At 36.7% G+C, this 6,237-nt stretch overlaps 1 non-coding gene across 1 annotated transcript; it reads left to right on the top strand.

Annotated features, from left to right (window-relative positions):
- The first annotated feature begins 3,425 nt into the window (after positions 1-3,425).
- Positions 3,426-3,561, top strand: LOC147827580 (small nucleolar RNA SNORA1). The gene has a single exon (XR_015452114.1). It is a non-coding gene; the product is annotated as a small nucleolar RNA SNORA1 (small nucleolar RNA).
- Positions 3,562-6,237: the final 2,676 nt, after the last annotated feature.

Below are 6,237 nucleotides of genomic sequence, written 5' to 3'. Positions count from 1 at the left end.
TCAAATCAAAAGGCAAATCATCTAGATTTTTTAAAAATGCATAACTCTTTCTTTTGGTTTTTAGAACTGGAAACAAAAATAATCCTATAGGCAGAAGAAAAACTGATTAAAACACTTTGTGATTGCTATTTATATATGTCAGCTGTGTCACAAAGGAAGTACTTACTTAAGAAAAATTCTGTTTTGTTTTGAACCCAGCAGGCAAAATGGATACCAAAGTACAAATATCTTTTGGGCAGCAGTTATTACAATTATCTTATTACCTGGGAAAATACATCTTTAAAAATATGTTGTGCTAAAATGTGGGTTAAAATTACAGCACTGCATGCAGGGATGATAAAAGCAAAGCCATCTACTTTAAAGAATAAAGAAAATTCGCTCATTTGTCTTCCTTTCATCACTCTCTTTCATCCTCTCCCACTTCTCTCTTCTATCCCCTCCCCAAAATGTGCTCAGGGCTTGTTATATAACACTGAGTAGGGAGTTGAAGTGGAAACAGATTCTTCCCTTGTAGCAGGTCAGTTACAAAAGTCAAATCTGAACGTGTGAAATTTATCTAAAATATGTGTCATAGCAGAGTTTTTATCAAGGTGCAGTGCAAACAAAACTTCCGATCTATTAATCATCCAGTATCAGGAAGGACTTCAAAAGGAACATGATTTCTCAAGTGGATCGTGAATTTCAGTACTACTTTTTTCAGTTCACTCTTGTCCCTCATCCATGTACTGCCAGAATCCTAAGTTTGGAAGAACAGTTCTTTAAACCTCTGGGGTTTGGGCTCTTTTCTTTCCTCAACTTTGACTTATTTTCCAAGAGAGAGAGAACAGATGACTCTGAGAGGGCCCTGTCCAGGGTCGTAGGTCTCAGGCAGGGTCCCGGGGATGCACTTCCATCCAGGCAAAGGAAGGGGAGGGCTGTCTGGCAAACACTAGTGTCTGCATGCCATCTGGTCTGGTTTCCTCACCCATCATGCAGTAGGAAACATGGAAACAGGAGAACACTGTGGGAGAACATGGGTTAAGAATCATGCTCAGCAACAAAGATCGGTATCACAGGAGGAAGGACAGAAATGTAGAATTATAATTATGCCAGATATTTTCATAGTAGGTCACATGAAACAAGGAAAATCTTTTCAGAGAGGAAACTGAGGTCCTAAAAGCTTGAATGGCCATCAAAAGTCTCATGACAGTCTCTTTACTCCAACTCCAGAGATTTCTCTTGTGCTCCCTGCAGTCCATTTGTTGCGTTACTTCTGGGAGGACTGTATGTATGCTGCTGCTAGGAGTACAAGGAGATTGGTCTAGAAATTATGGTTTCTGAGTTTGGTTCTCATTTCTGTCATTCATTCTCTTTATGGCAAAGACACAGGCCATTGATGTTTCTTATCAGGGACAGAAAACTGCAACCAGTAAACATCTATGGAGGTCTGACCTGTTAACAACTTGACCCTTCCTTCTTTCCTTCCTTCCTTCTTTCCTTCCTTCCTTTCTTTCTTTCTTCCTACCTTTCCTTTGCCTTTTGTGCATAATCATAATCTAAAATAACACATACCTGTTCATAGAGTATGTATTATCCATTGTTGCCTTAGCTACATTATGAAAGAGCCCAAAGTACTGGGATATTTGTGGTTATTTTGTAATCATAAAGGGAGCAAATATGTACAACCACAGGGTAGCTCATCATGGAACAAAATACAGGCACTCTCAGTTCTCATGCTTGATGAAAAAATGCATTAGCAGTACAGTTACACTGGTAACCCAAATATTTCTTTTTAAAATTATGTCTTTTCATATAAATCTTTTCTATTCCACTTTTATCCCATCTTCAAAATAGCATGGATTTCTAGGATGGTGATAATCTCTGTCCCAATATTTCCAGTAGTATACAGTATAGCAAAGCACTTAGATTAGAACTGTAATGAAACAAGCACTCTGCCCCAAGCAAAGTAACTCAAATGGTGACTCCCCAGGAAGAAAAGACAGAGCTGTCCAGTGCTTAATACCTCAGGGATTTGTGTAACAATCTACACACTTTGCCAAACTGACATATCACTCCCACTGTCAATGTTCCTTCAACTTAAGCTTTTTTCTTTTTGCCTTACATAAATGTATCCGAAGAGAAAATAATGTTTCTTATTCTAACTAGAAAGAGCCCTCAAAGGAAAATGACAGAAACTCATAATATTAAATGATAACAATATGGTTGTATACCCCAAGCTCCTGGATTGATGCCTCTTCCTTTCACACAAGCAGGAAAATATATTTGTACGTTTTAAAGAAGAGCTTAAAATATAGAGGCATTGAACTGAAATACTCACTTTGGTGATAATCAGAAGGTTTGGAAAAGAAGTGAAAGTATTTTCCAACTGCACAATGCTTTGCTAATTAATACCATCTCAACTTATTACCTAAAAACATATCTAAACCACAGTTAGCACTTGGAAATGCTCTCAATAATCTTCATTCATGTACATAGTATACACCTAATGCTTTATACATATATATATATATATATATATATATATATATATATATATATATGTTCAATAATTGTGAAATGAAACCTGAACATATTATCTGTTCAGTGCCTTTGTCTGGACAGATTATCCTTGTAATCTTAATTGATGGAATCTGACTTCAACACAAATGTGACAGTTCCAAGTACAAAATAAATCTCTGGTAACAACTCATTGATCAGTATCTGGATAGATCCAGATGGACAAAACAAGGCATTCACTTTTCCTGTCAAACTAAATGATAGAAATGGACATCCTGCATATTTTGTGCTGTGCAGAGTTAAATGACTTATATACTGTTCATATTTGTCCACTATTATGTTAGGTAAGGTACTGAGCTACAAAGTTCCACTTAGAATGCAAAAACAAAACAAAGTTGACACATTTTCTGTATTTTTGCTATTGTGGAAGAAGTTAGTGCTGCTTTATTAATTGCTCTGCCCAGAAAAGCTGACCTTTTTCTGGCTAGAATTTCCAATGTAGGCTTGTCCCTGAAATGACTCTAGCACATGTTCAGTGCCAAACACTCAACTGTTATTCTTGTTGACATTTTTCATATATTCTGTCCTAATTGCACCCAGAAGCAGAGTGTTGTGTCATGTTTTAAAAAGAAATAGGGTTCTGTACAACAATTTAAAAAGTGTGTTTTACATATTAATCCTGGGTTTCAGAAAGCCCAGCAGACCCCTCAGAGGGTTCCAAGAGAACGTGTCTTTGACAATGATACACATCATTCTTGTTCAGAAGAATTTCAGGACCACTGAAGACTTAACAAAGAAGAAAATGCAGAACTTAAAATGTGAGCGGATGATTCATATAGAAAAAGGGAAAGGAAAAATAAAGCAATTTTGGAATATTAGGTAAAGGTGCATATTAAGAGATTGTGTGTCTGTAAATTCTGTACAAAAATAAGCTAATATTTTTCTTAAAAATGATGGATGTTGTTGATTGTCTGAAATTGGTCAATGTCGCTAAAATTGAGACACAGCTCATGCTTCCCTCACAGGAAGCATGTTATAGTGGTGACAATGAGGCCTGTAACATTTTGCTCAAGAATAATGAAAATTATTGACTTTCAATATTAGAAATGAATGATTAAGGAATAATATAGAATCTGGACCATGTGGCAAAATACCAATACTATGTACAATTCAAATTCTAGGTTCCTAACATGTAATTGCTGGAAGAAATTTGTATATAAGATCCCAGGAGTTTTGAAGCTGTCATTGTTTGTCCATAATTCAAGTGGAGATAAAAAAAATTGTGGGCAGATAGCATGACTGGATTAAGCATCAGTTCTTTTAAAAAGGGCTATTTTGAAGACAGAGAATCTCAGTAAAGTGACTTTGATGAGTATTGAAGGAATTACATGTGAAATAATTACAAGTGAAATTCCTTAAATAAAAATTTATTTACTTACAAAAATGAAGCTAGATAGGTTGTGGAAATGGTCTTAGAATCAAATGCTTATTCCTCTGTACTTCATATTTCTATATACAAAACATAAATTTTGGAACTAAGAAGTTATAAAATTGTTATGATGAAAATTTTTATGACTTTTTTGGCTCAGAATTATGTAATCATCATTCTGCCTGAATCCAGGGAGATGGATTCATCAGTGACCTTTCTGGCCATTTCAGCTCTGTGATTCTACAATGGGCAGTAAAGGGAGAGACTGAAATGAAAGGAGAACCAAACTTTAAAATATTAAGGAAACCTACCTTATTCAAAATAAAGATATTCACAAAGTGATAATTCTGTATGGAGGTCTTGTCTGATTTCCAGGTTATGTTTGACATTAGGTGCAGGGTTTTCTTAGAGATGAGTGACAAACTGCTTTTATAGGGCTGTCACTACAGGAAAACCTTGTCTTCAGATGAGCCCTTACATTTAAAGTTCTTGATCAGAGAGCTGTTGGAGGTAAAATCTTAGACATAAGACTGGACAGAAATCAATTTTAGGGGGCACTTTGAAGAGCTGGTTATTTATTATTTCATTATCATCATTAACAACTCTCAAAAAGTAATCTGTCTTCTTCATTTAACGAAGATATGTTGTGTGCTTCATGTTCGTCACACACAACTCCAGTGCCTGGAAATTTACTTCTGTCTAGCCAAACTTTTATTTAGCACAGTTCAATTTGTTAGAAAATTTTTCTTTACTTTATTGTTCTTAAGTATCTTTGAAGTCATATAAATTAAGTCTGCTTCTTCTTTCAGAAGTACATTACTCTGTTTTCTGTAACAGAATACCTGAGATTGGGCACTTTGTAAATAAAAGAGGTTTATTCAGTTCATAGTCTGGAAGTCCCATAGCATGGTTCCAGGCTTCTGGAGAAGATGACATGTCGGAAGGCCTCATAGTGGAAGGATCATGAGTGACAAGGCTTCCATGGCAAGACAGGAAGTGAGAGACTGGGGGAAATCCTAGTCTGTTCTCTTGTAACAACCCATTTCACTCTGCAAGACTGTTGGGAGCAATTCTGCATAATGTGGGGGGGAAATTATTTCACAAGTAAATCATGATTAGGGCCTAGTGTTCCTGCCTACAGGCCAGCTATGGCATGTCAAGACATAACTCCATTTTCACCTCCAGTCACAGCTAAGACCTCAATGGTCCTGAGATGCTGTGATGCTCCAGGACAAGAATATATCAGCTGAGATAATCCTAGAACAATGAGGAATTTACGTAGATGAAGATCCTAGCTCAGGAGGAACTTACATTGATTAGGAATTTGTCCCTTCCCGGGATGGTCTTTTGTAAGCTCAGCTTTTTCTCTAAGTCTCATTTCTGTGTGTATATTAATTAATTTGCCTTGTGCTGTTGTGGCTCACAGGAGACTAGGGCTCACTGCAGGAGTTCTAGTAAGGTCTCCTTTCCCTGTTTCCTTCACAAGACCTTTCATGAATCCCTGCCAAGGGCCCTACCCCCACTGATGTACTTAACCCCCACTAGGCTCCACCACCTAAAGAGCCTTCGCCTTTCACATGATCATCCTAAAGACCAAGCTTCCAACTCATGAAACTTTCAGGGCACTCTCGAGTCACACCACGTAACAGCAAGAAGACATCCTTTAAGGTGAATGGAAACTTTACTGCTTTACTGACAGACAGAGATTTTTTTCTGAGCTCCGAAGTGTTTGTGTGTGTGTATGTGTGTACATGTTTAAAAATGTATGGTTCTGTTTATATTAGTGTATATTTAGTGCTTTACAACACACATTACAAAGATGTCACTAATGGATCATGTGGCATTTTCAAAGTTCAATCTTCTGGTCTCTTAGAACTTGGAGCAGTCTTTCTAAGTTACTTCACAACTCAATAACTTCAGTATTACAAGAATTCTCCCTCCTATCCTGATTGTGCTCCTGCTATGACTCTCCTATTAACTTCTGGACATCTTAAATCAAATCTCCCATAACCAAGCCAAAGGAAAATTTCCAAATCTCAATGTTTTCTCAACAGATTTGTATGTTCTCCATCCTGTATGGCCACCATCCACCCAATGTTACAGAACACTCTTTGGACACTCTCATATTTCCAATTAACTCTACCTCTACATTAGCTCTCAAATAGAACTATTGCTTTTGACCATGTCACTGTATGATGTTGGACATTTATTAGCGCTCATCTACATTATTTGAAAACCCCAAAATTAATTTTTTACTTCTTTTTTTTCTCTCTGATCTCCTCAGACAGTTTAAGAATATGAAAATTAATTAT

Source organism: Heterocephalus glaber, unplaced genomic scaffold, assembly GCF_053883595.1.
Source record: "Heterocephalus glaber isolate CG9 unplaced genomic scaffold, H.glaber_assembly_v1.0 deba00001442, whole genome shotgun sequence".
NCBI lineage: Eukaryota > Metazoa > Chordata > Mammalia > Rodentia > Bathyergidae > Heterocephalus > Heterocephalus glaber.
The sequence above is the reverse complement of the archived record's forward strand: the minus strand, read 5'-3'. Positions and strand labels throughout refer to the sequence as shown.